Below are 12,562 nucleotides of genomic sequence, written 5' to 3'. Positions count from 1 at the left end.
GTTTTCGTATTTTGTTCTTCAAGTGGAGATTTTATTATTTATTACCAAATATATTTAAACATTTCATTGTGGCTGATATTTCTGAGACATATTTAAGTTCTGAGAGTACTTGCATATTTATTTGGTGACACTGGGGGCCACTCCTACTAGCCTTGCTCTTGGTCAAACTACCATTTGGATTAATAGTAACATTACACAGTAAGATTGGACACCCTTTGTTAAGGCCCTAAAGTAGCTGATAAAGAGTTGGCTGGTGACAATAATAACTACCTTATAGTCTGGGCAAAAGGGCATAGCTAATAAACCTGTGCCAGCCTTCCTCAGGTGAGTGTGTGTGTGTGTGTGTGTGTGTGTGTGTGTGTGTGTGTGTGTGTGTGTGTGTGTGTGTGTGTGTGTGTGTGTGTGTGTGTGTGTGTGTGTGTGTGTGTGTGTGTGTGTGTGTGTGTGTGTGTGTGTGTGTGTGTGTGTGTGTGTGTGTGTGTGTGTGTGTATGTGTGTGTGTGTGTGTGTGTGTGTGAGCTTACGCATGTGTCAGCTAATTGGGCAGGGACACAAAGCACTGGTTGGACAGACAGAGTGCTGGAGGTCTTGACTTGGCCACTCAGCTGAGATCTCAATCCTATAGTTGTGCCAGTGGGGAGTCTTATTGGGGATCTGGAGAAAGAGGAAGAAACCATCCTCAGACTGACTGTGGTCTCTGTGTGCTCTTAAGCGAAATTGCACTTTATTGTGTGTGTACTTGCCATCCTCCCAGTGTGTACCTCCCCCACTGTTGCCAGTGGTGAGGACTGAGGCTCCTTGATTACTGGGCCAGTTGTGGAGAATCACAACATTATAGAAAGGAAACAATAGCAACTTTAAAAGGAGGAAAGGGAAGAGAAGAAACACAAGGAGGAAGGGAAAGACCAGCTGTAGTAGTTTAGGATATCAACTAGTCCTAAGTTTCTGAAAAAAGTTCTATGTTGTTATAGTGAGATGAAATGTGAAACCTGGTCATAGAAAGTACAGCTCATGCCTGGCATAAAATAAATTACTAATTTATTATGGAGTTTCACTAAGTTACAATATAACACTAAAGTATCGTTTTAAACTGCTTTTATACTTTTTTCTCTTTATTTCTTTCTGATACAGAATTATTAACTCTAGTAGGTATTCAGAAGTAATCCAAGCAAAGTAGACAGTCTGTTTCCAGTCGATCATCCTTTATTAACACACAAACAAGCAATCCAAACAAAACAAAAAATAAACAGAATGATAGTTTCATTCCAAATTTATAGACTATATACCTGTTATCAGGTATGGGAGTGGTTTATTTTGTTGTAAAACCAAGTGTATTGGTATACATGTTAACAAATTCAAATCCCTTCCCACATCCTTATCAGTGTGACATTCGAGCTCGTACTGCCCTTACTAAATGTCCTAATAATTTAAACCTTATGTACTTTAAACCAACAAGTTCACCAGCAGGACTAGTAGACACAAAATTTATTTATTTTATTTATTTCCAGTCCTTCTGGTGAACTTGTAGTTTTTTAGTTTCTTATTTTCACCAGTTCGCTACAATTTTTTTTGCCTTATGTATTTTAAATAAATTAAAAAAAATAATAATGATGCAATAATTCTTATTAAACAGATTATTATTACATAACAAAATGACCAGTTAGCAATCAGAAATGAAAGTTTAATGAAGGTCCACATTAAAATCCACATTAAAAAACACACATAGTTAAGCACTTTCATCAGTAAGACATCTTCAGAACCATGAGCAAAACTAAAAAGACAAGCTTTAAAAATGGTAGATAAACACACACCCCCATTACAGAAACATTCAGTTTGATGAAATAAACACCAATAAGATAAAAAATGCAAATGAAATGTAAAAAAGAACCAATTGTAAGTCTTTCCCAGTCTGAATCTTTGGATATAAGCAGCAATTCTACATTCTGACTGGTAGGGACTTGTGATTGGTTCTTTGTTACGCCTGATTACTATGTTTTCATCTGATTGGTGTCAATTTAACATGACCCCCATTGGTTGGCTCTTCCAGTGAGAGTTTTGGCATTCAGACTGGGAAAGACTTACAATTGGCCCTTATTGATGAAAGCACTTAACCATGTTTGTTTTTTAACGTGGATTTTAATATGAACCTTCATTAAACTTCCATTTCCAATTGCTAACTGGTCATTTTGTTATTTTATTGGTGTATGTTCCAGTGCTGGTTTGGAGCTTGTTTTTTATTTACATTATTATTAAACAAAGTCTGTTAATTTAGTAAAGCAATGGTTCTAAACATGTAAACATTAGACCATTTGACAATCAAAAAAATATATATTTTGGTATCCAGAAAAAAAAATGTTGTCCAAATCTATTTCAATAAATTATTGTTAACAAAGATTGCTTTCATCCCTCTAGACGTCGTCAGGTATGTGTACAAGAACTGTAAAATAAATAAATATATATATATATATATATATATATATATATATATATGGTTCTACCTCAGTTAGACGACACGCCGGAACATCGACAGGGAAATCGCGAGCCGCAGAAGATCGACAGTTCAGAAGACCGACGCGACGGGCCCCAGAAGATCGAAAGTGCAGAAGACCGACCCAACGGATGAAAGCACCGACGCCGAGGATGCCGACATGGGAAAAGGCTTGTAAGTATGCAGTAGTGACGGACGTTAGGGTGCGAGTAAGGTAAGTGTGGATATTGACGGTCTGTGGGGATAGGGGTGGGTTAAGTGAGTTAGGGTTAGGGAGCGGGTCAGGTAAGTGTGCGGTAGTGATTGTGTTTGGGTTAGGGGCGGGATAAGTGAGTTAGGGTTAGGGAGTGGGTCAGGTAAGTGTGCGGTAGTGATTGTGTTTGGGTTAGGGGTGGGATAAGTGAGTTAGGGTTAGGGAGCGGGTAAGGTAAGTGTGTGGTAGTGACGGACCTTAGGGTTAGGGTTTGGGTTAGGGTTGTAGGTAGTTGTGTATGTGAGGTTTAGTGTGGGTTTGTAGGGATTTTGGTGTGCTTGTGTTGTGTATGTGGTTTTGGACAGGAATGTGTTTTGTTTGTTGATTGTTGTGATTGCGGTGTGTGCAGTGTATGAGGTTTCGTGTTTGTGTACCGTCGGTTATTTCGTTGTCGGGCATGTGGGGTTTCGTGTTTTTGTACTGTCGGTTATGTGGTTTCGGTGATTGCGTTGTCGGTGTTTTGGGGTTTCGTTTATGTCAGGTAGAACCATATATATATATATATATATATATATATATATATATATATACAAAAAACTTACTAAAACTAACCAATATGCATAGTAAAAACAGTAAACCAAAATCAAAACAAGAATACAACCTTATATGTACATTTAATGAATAAGTTAAACCAGGAAAAGTACATCAACTATGTGCTAACCAGTTTGGGACAGGAAAAAAACAGTGTCCTTATAAAAGTAGTGAACACTCCATATAAAACACTAAAATCAATACTTAAAAATAAATTAATAACCCAATATAAATTAAATAAAAAACTATTAACTAAAAAATTTGTGACAAAGAATAATCCTTGTACATGGTGAATTTATGTTTTTAATAACCGTTTGCTGCCTGGGACAGTGCGCCTCTGGAGATACAGATCCCCATACTCAAGCAATGGAACTGGGCCACACAAGGAGCCATCTCACTGTGAGACACTATGATGTTTTGTGTATATATGCAAATTTTTCCCTGCATGCTGGCTAATGTATTCATTGTGGGCATGTACAAGAGGAGTATGGCCATGTCTCCATGGTGATACAACTTCCAGTGCCTTGCCCATGCAATAACTTGTTGATGCCCCCATTAAACAATCCCTAAGTCTCCACCAAGGAATAAGAAATAAGCATACTCAGCATTCTCCTGCAATCTTCCTCCAAAAGACACGAGTAATAGTAAAGTCTATCCTTCCTCTCCTTTCCATAATCAGCTCCTTCAGCACAAATCTGTATAATCCATGTCATCTGAGTTACGGACAGGGCTTCATCACTCTGTACCATACTGCGTATTGTTCATTTAATCTTCTAATTCTTTTTCAAAACGTAGTATTTTGTCAAGGGCGGCCACGGTGGTGCAGCAGTTAGCATTGCCGCCTCACAGCAAGAAGTTCTCCCATTCGATTCTCGGCTGGGGTGCCTTCTGTGCAGAGTCTGCATGTCCTCCCTGTGGTCGCGTGGGTTTCCTCCGGGTGCTCCGGTTTCCTCCCACAACCCAAAGACATGCTGTAGGTGGATTGAACACTCTAAAATTGGCCCTAGGTGTGTGTGTGCATGTGTGTGCCTTCTGTCGAAGGTTGGGTGCCAGGCTGGCAACTCGACACTGTAAAACTCCACTGCCAATCATGAGCGGACAGATGATCCGCTGTGGCGACCCCTAACCGGGAAAAGCCAAAAGAAGAAGAAGTGTTCTGTCACTGTTTTTGGATCAGTGCTACTATATCACCACAAGGATTGTGTAAATGTTTTAATTAGAAACGTTTTCAACTATCACAGGTTACCCAAAAGTGGGACAGTAACAGTGCTTCAGAAGGCAGTGACAGAGAGATTGATAAACATCTATGTTTGCTGACAGGATATTCTCGGGAGTTTTTACTTTTTCGCCCAAAATATCAAACTATAGAAAACATTCTCAAGTAAGGGTAATTTTTAAAGTTAATGAGCTATTACTTATTCGTTTGTTTGTTTGGTATTTAGAATAATCTTCGGCAGCCATATCAGTAACCACCTAGGCCATAAAAGCAAAGGCATATGTACAGACAATTTGATTTTACCAATTAGTATAAGCAGAATAATTTAGTGATGTGAGAGAAAACTGATGTAGGTGAACAAAACCCACATGGAAGATACAGCCACACTAACCACTGTTCCACCATGTAGTTTATTAAAAAACAGGATGCATGTGCTGAAACAAAGGGCCCTTTTCAGCCACAGATAGTCCAGGCAAAGCTCAGAGTACCAATATATGCAATAAGCAACTTAAAACAGCACACTTTAACAAGTGCATAACTACACAAATAACAGAATTACACACAGTGCTAACAAAGGATGAAGTACTAAAAGTCTAAAATAGCTATAGTCCTTGCCACTAAACCAAACAATGAAATCAGACATAAAAAAATATAAAGCTATATACACACCAGTAATGAGGAATGCAACACTAAGATGTGGCCTGCAGCACAAAAGCCACTGCACAAACTCATAAATGATTATACATGTCATCATATTACAAGCAGGAGTTCTACAGCATCACAATGTGTGCAAAAATACCTCTGCCTTTCAAATGCCTTTTAATGTGGTTTCTAAAAACTGAACAGCACTCGATAATTGGCAACAGTTAGACAATTATTTAAATATACCCACAGTATGTTGATATTACACAATCCTGAACAGCAGCTACAGAATCAGTATATATGCTGTCCAAAAACTGTTTTGTTACACTGACGTAGATTAGCATACATTGGAAAAATTGCTTTCCTTCCTACAGTTTCGCAAAAATATAGGGCAAGGTCCTTCTCAAAAATCTCTAAATGTCCGTTCACTGCAAAAATAATCATTGCTCATCTTGTTTTTAAAATTCATATCAGTCATGGCACATAGAGACACTGATGAAGTCATCACATCACCACTGTTAATCACAAAGTTTCAGAATGAGTTTATGTCTCAGGCAATTTATAGAACACTTCCTGCTTAACTGCAGACAACTATTTTCCACAGTTGTACTACATATCACCAGTTTACAGTTTGTACAGAGGTTATTCCCAAACTCTGAAACATCATAGTGTCTACCAAGAGCAGTGTCTATCAGCCAAACCTTAATATGAACATGGTGCAATAATAATTTAACAGGTAGAAACAGTTCTCTGAACCCCATACTAAACATAACCAACTCTAAGGTCACACTACTTTAGAGGAAAATTATATGTAGTCGGAAGGAAGTTATCAGCACAGCGTTTAAAGTCAAGCCCTGCTACACTCTCAATTTGATGACAGACCCTTGCTTTGACATAATGTTATGAAAGAAAGTGTACTGAATGAATTATATAAATCAGTAAATTATATTACTTTCCTCACGGTGAAATAAAATACTAGGTCCACAACTGTTTTCACCAGCAAAGTTCTCAGTTAGTTTCCTAAGGGCTAAAGACTTGAGTAGCCACCACAATCCATTCACCAAAACTATCCCCACACAGGATCAGTAAAGAAGAACAGCTGCTTTCCTCAAACAGAAATAAAATAACTAGGAATGGACTACTGCTTACATAATTCCAAAAAAAAAACCTAGGCTAGTGTCATTTATATAGCATTAACTGCTTTAAGCTCTGGAAACCCCACATCCTGCTTCTTCCCTGTTTATCATAACAGGCTGTATATCCTTGACTTTGGCTGATAGACCACCTAGTTTAACACACTTTTACTGTGCTACATCTCAGCTAAATACTGTGCAAACTTGTTCCATTTTTATTTGTAACTTAACTTGGCTGACAATACCATTCTGGATCTGTTTTGGGATTCTAACTCCGTGTGTATGCATACAGATTAACTCTCTCCATGAGAAATAGAAACCCAAAAACAGCAAAAGAAGCAGACTGGAACATGGCATCACTGCACAGGTTAAAAATATTTAATCCAAACTTAAAACACCATATAAAAAGAAGGAAAAATTCATATAAAACAAGGTAAGCGCTTTCACATCTACAAACAGATGCTTCATTAGACCATTGAGTAACTGCTACACAGAACTGATTTAAACATGCAGTTAAACAGAAATTACCTATGCAATCTCCTAGAACCCACATGAGGTTTTAAAGAGACACACTCATTAAGACCATGACCTTTAGCAGACTACAAGGTAATGATCCAATGCATTTCTACCTGCTCAGTCTTATTCCTGATGTCACCCAAACGTCTATTAAAACTCATTAAATATATGACCTGAAAGGCAAAAACATGATCTGTACCAGTACTGCTACTATGCTTAGCTAAAGTATTTGTAGTTGGATCTCACTGACATGTTCCCGTATTCTTCTCTGAGAGAGTGGTTGCTCTTCCAACATAAAATGCTGGACATTTCCTGCATCTAGCAAAATATACCAAATCTCTACTTGAACAGTGTATAAAGTAAAACTAAACAACCTACCAGAGTCCAGATGTAGAAAAGTATTCCCATTTTCAGCATAAGTGCAAACTGTGCAGTTTCTACAACTAAAAGTACCTGTCCTCTGTGAGGCCACCTTTTTAGTTGATGTCTGATCATAACATAGCATATGTTTCAGATTATTTTTATTTTTAAAAGTAAAAGATACAACTGTCCCAACAATTTGTCTTATCTTGTCATCCACTGTCAAGATATTCCAATTCTTCCTCACAATATTACAAATCTGAGAGACATCTGATGTAAAAATAACACATACTGTAGAACTACTATTCTGTGTGTGCCTAACCACCCCAGATGCTGCAATGTTATGTTGCATACAATGCTTTGTGACATAGGGACACCCTTTATTTCCCCTATCTACTCCTTTCACTGTTAACTTACCAGTCATATCAATTTCCTTATACTCTCTATCAATTAGTTCAATTCCAAAAGAACTCATAGTTTAAGAAAATAGTTGTTCATCACTTATCAACCAGGAAAATCACATGGCCTGTCCTTTAACCAAATTCCTAAATGTGTAATGTAAGGAGTGGATAGGGGAAACAAAAATACTCCTGTTAATATCCATCCTAATCCATTTCACTTCTACAGTCATAATTTCATCAGTAACAAGGCACTCTATACCTTTAATACACAGAGTTCTTTTACTCCACTACCAATTTTCCTTCCGCCATTCTCTGTTCTCTCTCTGTCTCTCCCTCTCTCTTTCTCTCTCTCTCTCTTTTTCACAGAATTTCTGTTTGACACATCAAACAAAACCATAACACCTCCTCTCTTGCTCTCTCTCTCTCTCTCTCCTTCTCTAAAGACTGGGGGTCTAAATACTAACCACCAAAATAACATTTCTAAGAAGACTGTCATCTCTTTTCTAACAAAAATGCATGGTTTATACTCTGTATACTAGGTTTAACGGGTCTACTGCCTAGAAGCAACCCAAGAATCTATGGTGAGTGAGTAATACATAGTAATTAATTATATGCTACCAGAAGCAGATCAATATGATTATGTGTGTGTGTTTACAATCATAAACACAAAATTGGACAAAATAACATCAGACATTTTCCCCAGCAAGAAGTAATGACAATGCTTTCAAATGAGATTACTTGGGTAGCTGTTCTACAATGTATTGTGTAACCCCCACACACACACACACACGTAAAAATACTTATCCTTAAAAGGCACTCCCCATATCCTCGGTTGGCTGCTTTGTGCTTGTATTGGCAATGAAAGTCACAGAGATTGCAGCATACCAATAAAACTGAAAAACTACAAAATCTTTATAACTTCCATATTTGTTTTTCAGTTTGATCAGTTAATGGTTGTTACATTAACAATGTCTGCAAAATCACAAAAATAAGTTGCACAGGCCAGACAAGCTTCCATTTGCTGGTTACTACCTCTGCCTCAAAAGGCCTGAAACCTTCTGGCTCCATTCTGCCCCCATTTCTGTTTTTAAAAAGCACATAAAAAAGTAAAATTCACCACCTGTCAAGTACATCCAAAGCTAGCACTTTAAAAAGGACTTACACCTCTCCAGAAATATTAGAATCTATTCTCTGCAAGATCAAAAAGTAAAAGGAAGTTACACAGTGGGCGGAGTAGGAGATATACTGTAAATATCATACCAGATTATCTAGTTATAAAGGGAACAGGTAAACAGGCGATAGGCTTTCTCATCTGGACAGCAATGAGCAGTACTGTGTGACCAAGTTCTGTAAATGGTAACCACATAGAAGTGACAAAAAAAGTACCACCATACCATCAATTTCTCTGCCCAGGTAAATAACAACCTTCACATGCCACCTATGTGGCAATGGCTGTTATCCAAATATGGGATAATCCTGAAGAGGTGACTCTCTATACTTCTTTTTATGCACCAAGCTACTGAGATGAAAGCACCAATCAATTATGCTTGCAAGACTTATATATTTTGATGAAACATCTTGCTCAGGAGTGGGTGTATTTTGCTGCATCAGTCATATATTACTGTTCTGATAGTCTGCAAGTTTTAAGGGATCCAGGTCTCTCTTGATGTTATGATTTCTACAGTTGGCACATTTTGCTTTATTCCATTACAGAGTGGTTTGTTTGTGGTGTTTATCTGTAATAAGTTGGAAGGGAACAGCTCTTCGAAAAAAGACTGCTTTTGCTGTTTTGTTCATTAGCTATTTACCAGTCTCTCCCCCCTGTGTTCTGCATTCATTATCTAAGCATTCTGTTGCCATGAAATTACCATGCCATAACTAGAGATTACTAATGTACCCTTGTCATTCACCCTATTGCTATGTTCACCTCTATAACCATCAGTAATGAACATGGCTAATATGGGAACATCCAAGGATTCTTTATGAAATCAAAGTAACAGTCCAAATTTGTACTATCAGGTTATCCTCCCTAACAACTTGTGCCTATCTAATTGAACTGAAACAGTCTCTTTAACCACAAGTAGAGAACAGTATCAAAAATATTTTCCATCACCAAAGCTGCACTTCTAAGTCTTATGCTGCCTATACAGTATGGAACTAGTTTTGTTCTGTATAATGTTACTGTGGAGCTTTACTCCTTTGGTCTTCTGTGAAAATGGCCTGTCAGAATTTCCTAGTTAACAAACATAAAATATATACACTACTTGCACAGGTTACAACAAGTGATGTATAAAGAAATTCTGTACTCACTATTCCAAGCAATCCTTTTAAAGTATTTTGTGTGGATTTGTAAAAAAATGCATAACTTCGGGGAAGTGAAATAAATAATGGGACAAACAAAACAATACAAAGGTCTGCGACACTCTGACACTAGAAGAAGCATATACCATTGCAAACACATAGTAACCAGTTTTTTTAGAGACCACAAGGGAAGGGCAAGTTTAAGATCAAGTCAGGTGGTTTAGAAAATAGGATACGGGGTCTCAAAACCATAATGAGTAAGTATCTATATTATACTGTGAAACAAGCAAGAAGTAGGTTAACTCTTTTTTTTTCCTAGAGTAGAACGACAGCCTACAAATGTCCCCAGTAACAGTAGTCTCTCATCATCAGCAACACTGAACAAGTCCCTCCCATCATAACACACTCACCACCCCCGGACCACTTGACTTAAAAATGTATGATGCTACACTCTTTAACTTTGTATGTCAGTAAACCAGTAATCCAGTCTTACACTTAAAAAATGAGGAGGTAAACATTTCTGACTATAGCTATTAATGTAATAATAAATGGTAGTGAGTTAATAATATCAAGTTACTGTTAAATGCCTCAAAATATTCAAATTTCCTTTCCACTTCCACAGACATACTTATTCTGTAAGCTATGCCTCAGCATCTCTTTATGATGCATTCTCCCTTCCTCTGTAGCTCACAAACTCCAATCATAAACTTTTGACAATAAAACAAAAGACAGAAATTAGATAGGGTTTTATAGCATTCAAATGCAGCAGAAGGTCTATTTCACACTGCTGCAAAAAACTGTATAATAAGGAAACGTGCAGGTGTCTGTATGTAAACAGATACCCATTTACATAACCACACACATGCATATGTATATATATATATATATATATATATATATATATATATATATATATATGTGTGTGTGTGTGTGTGTGTGTGTGTGTCTCTATATATCTGTATATATATATATATATATATATATATATATATATATATATATATATATATATATGGCTAATTATTTGCTTCTCCGATGATGCTCATTCTAACCTATATATGAAAATGTAACTTTAATTAAATCCATAAAACATTCTAAACTTCACAACTTTTTAAGCACATACTCCACTGCTGAAATGTGACTGCAGTCTAGTTAAGTAAAGGAAGAGGATGCTTCAGTGAGCCTTTTTTTTAACTGCAACGATCGTTCAATCAAAAGTTAAATGGCACTACAAAACCTGTCTACATCCAATCATAAGAGTAAAGAGGTGCATCTTTGTTTTAAAGTGGCACCTTTTATATTGCTTTGTAAAACTGTGATGGGTAAAGTCAGTTTGTACAAATAAACTAGCAAAAAGCAGAAAAGTAAATCAACAAAACTGATTATATCTTCAGGCACATGTGTCTGAAACATTTACCTCTTGCCTTATTTTTCACTTTCCGTCTGGTTTCATGTCTGTCTGATAGTATTGTTACTAATATCCACAGCTCTTCTGCTCTAAGATGAATGTCCCTTAAGTTCCTTTCCCCTGTACTCCACAAAAATATATATATATATATATATATATATATATATATATATATATATATATATATATATATATATATATATATATATATGTGAATAGCAGTATGTATCTCCACGAACCTAAGAAAACTCCGGCAAAGAGCAGCTCAGATACAGCTCTCTCCCTGACTGCTGCTCTGCTTAATGAATTGTGGTGACATGCAGAACCTTCTGAAACCTGATATCGTCATCAGCACCATCGTCCCGTGTCTGTCTGTGTTCTCTCTGCTTTCATCCTGCCCCCCTACACACACACATACACCATTCATGTGACAACAAGACTCCTCCTGGCTGAAGTCACAGACTGCTGAAGGCTATAGTGTGTGTGTGTGTGTGTGTGTGTGTGTGTGTGTGTGTGTGTGTGTGTGTGTGTGTGTGTGTGTGTGTGTGTGTGTGTGTGTGTGTGTGTGTGTGTGTGTGTGTGTGTGTGTGTGTGTGTGTGTGTGTGTGTGTGTGTGTGTGTCAGTCACATGATAAAGCTCCAATTAAAAAAAAAATCCCAGCTAATTGTAAGATGTTTTCTCCACCCCTTATCTGTTTTTTTAGAGCTTAGTAATGCTACTCTGTTGAGGACAGTATTCTAGGTGTAGTCCATGTTCAGACAGAATATGCTTACTTTCTTGTAAAACAAACAGAATAAGCATTTTATGGCACATACAGGTTTCTTTAGAGAGGAAACAGAGATTGCTAATTTTGAAGGGAAACAAAGACTGTTAATTTTAGTGGATATGTAACAGGACAGAATCCCTGTTTTTAGCAGCATCTTATTTGCTTCCACCTGATGGTAGCACAATTTAATGGGACTGTAAAGCTGTAAAGCAAAGAGACTTTATCACATTTAAGACAAGGGCTCAGGTGTTGAGGTTTAGAAGGATTTGGGTCTGTGATCATCTAGTTCCTGGAAAGATGCTTTATATTACTGTAGGCATTATCAGGGGGGAGAAAAAGATTTAGACATTTTCAAGGACCATTTAGCGCTTTCAAGCATAGCATATACAAAACAACTAGTCCTGCTATAAAATGGACATGCCATTGACAAAATTAAATTAATCAAACTTGGATGCTTAGTAAATGGTATATTGAACATCATGTTTATCTTCTGTTGTTGTCTCTGACTGTTCACAGCTATGTCATATTGCAATAGTTTTCATTTTG

At 37.1% G+C, this 12,562-nt stretch overlaps 1 protein-coding gene across 3 annotated transcripts in view; it reads right to left on the bottom strand.

Moving 5' to 3' along the window:
* ARHGAP9 (Rho GTPase activating protein 9) overlaps positions 1-11,623 on the bottom strand; it is a 1,328,608-nt gene extending 1,316,985 nt beyond the window's left edge. The window contains exons 1-2 of one of the 3 annotated variants that reach the window (XM_044083614.1): positions 11,489-11,623; positions 11,259-11,369 (exon numbers count right to left, since the gene is read on the bottom strand). The gene's annotated coding sequence lies outside the window, so the exon portion shown is untranslated. Of the gene's footprint in view, positions 1-11,258 lie in introns of all 3 variants that reach the window. The other 2 variants (XM_044083613.1, XM_044083615.1) reach the window with 2 other exon arrangements.
* Positions 11,624-12,562: the final 939 nt, after the last annotated feature.

The sequence above is a fragment of the Protopterus annectens genome, chromosome 9.part0 (genome assembly GCF_019279795.1).
Source record: "Protopterus annectens isolate FY-2018-M chromosome 9.part0, PAN1.0, whole genome shotgun sequence".
Lineage (NCBI taxonomy): Eukaryota > Metazoa > Chordata > Ceratodontiformes > Protopteridae > Protopterus > Protopterus annectens.
This window is presented reverse-complemented; position numbering and strand designations above follow the sequence as displayed.